Source organism: Plectropomus leopardus, chromosome 3 (genome assembly GCF_026936395.1).
Source record: "Plectropomus leopardus strain MGB_pleo_1.0 chromosome 3, ASM2693639v1, whole genome shotgun sequence".
In the NCBI taxonomy this organism is placed as follows: Eukaryota; Metazoa; Chordata; class Actinopteri; order Perciformes; family Serranidae; genus Plectropomus; species Plectropomus leopardus.
Window position 1 is genome coordinate 671,942 of NC_142178.1, and position 2,320 is coordinate 674,261.

A 2,320-nucleotide genomic window follows, 5' to 3' on the forward strand; every position below is an offset into this window, starting at 1 on the left:
AGTTTCAGATACTGAAATAAGCATATGTGGGAGAAAGCCCTGTGGGCAGTTTTGCCTAGCTGTGAACACCAGGTTCTGTTTCGTTTTTCTGAACAGGACTCACTCTCTCGTCATAGTGAACAGGATGTTTCTATATGCGCACTCTGCTCCAAGCTCAGGCTTCTCCCTCTCCTCCCACTGCACGACTGCTCTCCCCCTCCTTTTTTTCTGGAAAGTCAACTTTGTTCAGCGTCCCTAGAGAGGCAAGCAACAGACAGAAATGGATGGACTTTGTTTCCCAGCCAGCAAAAGCCAAATACGGCTGTGCACATTTGTTCACACCACTTCACAGAGGACTGTTTACAAAACACATGAAAGTACGTAGCTGGCTATGCGGCTAAGCTAATGCTAACGGACGGTACCGTCCTATCAATACAAGGCCTTGTGGAGGACTCCAAGGCACAAGCTGTAAGTAACATCATATCAGTGTTTTGTCTGGGTTTGTTTTGTGTCGACAGTCGGTGACAAAGGGACATGAATACAGTGCAGGTACAAGCAGTGTACATATACACATTGCTAAAGTTTTCTGTAGAGCTAATGTTAAGAAGCACATATCAATACAGTTGATACATTTTTTCGAAATCTAATTAACCATAGTTACTAGATAATACCATAGACTGTTTATAAAGATGGACAGACATGACATCTCCCTCAAAGTGAAGTTATTCAATCTCGATCGCCCCTTGGTGTCTGACTGCAGTACAGGTCCTAAGATCCGCCCCACCATGTTAATGGTCATAGACTGAACTAAAAAGTCAAAGTACACGACAAATAACATTTTCCCAAAGAGGATATCTGTTACTGACAGTAGTTCTTGTCACCCTGATGTTTGTTCAAGTGTTTTCTTTTTCATGATCAGTGCGGTTTTATTGAGTTATTAAATTATTCAAAAAAGGGGGCTTTTCCGCCATGATTGGGAGTGTGACACCAATCCGTGCACTTGCATTCAATGCAGTGTCCTGTGATTGGTCTGACGGGGGGTTTAGGCAGGAACTCCCCCACCACAATAATCGCTGCCGTGCAGATGCAGGGATCGCAATGACATCACCCTCACAAGATGGCAATGCTTGTATCCGGAATATTTTTACATCACTTAGGCATAGCTGGGATAAATGGGGGCGCGTCGTCCATTTTTATTTACATACTATGGATAATGCAGATGTGGCTTACCTTCTACAAAATAATACTGCCATGCAAAGTGCATCAAGATATGTAATGAACTGTTTTTTTTCACCAATGTCTCCTAAAAAACGAAGCATTGTTTTTTCAGCTGCTGAGCTTTTGTGATCATACCTCAGACTTAGCTGACTACATATCACATGTTATTCAGTGTATTCTGTGCCATTTGTGTGCTAACTTTCAAACAGAAAAAATAGAGTACAGTGAGGGGGGAAAGGTAAAGAGTAATATTCCAGTGTTATCATTGTTATTTCAGGTAGCGACTAAATGATTTAAAACAAGATTAGCTTCTACTTTTTTGTCCTTTTTAAGTCCTGCTAAAATACACTGCAGGTAATGAAGCAGAAAAATAACATGTATGCGATTTAGCTCTTTCTTTACCATTAAAAACATTTTCATGTGGACCAAAGTGTTTTTTAAAGCATACACACTATTATGTTTCTACCAAACTTATTGTTATAATTTTGCAACAGGTGAAACAGCAGGTGAAACAGCAGGTTAGCTTCAATGTTTTTATTTCTTATTTTTTATTTCTTAATTTTGTAATGGTATATATTTATTACATGTTTAAGATGTATAGTTTGAAATCTGACCTTTTCTTTATGATTTTTAAAAATTATTTTTCAAGAAGCTCCAGTGGAAGTGGGGGCAGGGGCAGAAACAGAGGCAGAGTCAATGATGACATGGGCAGAGACAACTGTGGTGGATGATTCGGATCAGGTTTTAATCGCTGGTGAGTGTCTTCATTTTTGTTTGAGTTTTGTTTGTGTTTTAATTGATTTGATTATCATTATTTTAAAAAATACATAATGTTTTTCATCACAAGAAGGGGCACCACCAGCAGGGACACTACCAGCAGCAACAGCAGCAGCAGCAGAGGCAGCTCAATCAAGCACAGCGACAAGAACACAGCAGAACATGGATTGCTGTAGGACGCAGAAGATCCCTTGTTGAAGGGAGAAGAAAAAGAAGGAGGAGAACAGGACAACTCTTGGCCAGCCTTTGGAAGTGAGAAGTTACCTGGATTCCTTGTGCGATATACTGTAGCTACAGCAAAATATTTCATGCAAAATAAATAAAGAGTTGGACGGGCATTTGAAAA

At 40.0% G+C, this 2,320-nt stretch overlaps 1 long non-coding RNA gene across 2 annotated transcripts; it reads left to right on the plus strand.

Moving 5' to 3' along the window:
* LOC121941714 (uncharacterized) lies at positions 1-2,320 on the plus strand. Of its 2 annotated transcripts, XR_006105773.2 has the most exons (4): positions 1-447; positions 1,692-1,715; positions 1,847-1,951; positions 2,045-2,320. It is a non-coding gene; the product is annotated as an uncharacterized LOC121941714 (long non-coding RNA). The 2 variants fall into 2 exon arrangements; XR_015776122.1 differs by lacking the exon at positions 1,692-1,715 and having other exon boundaries at positions 168-447.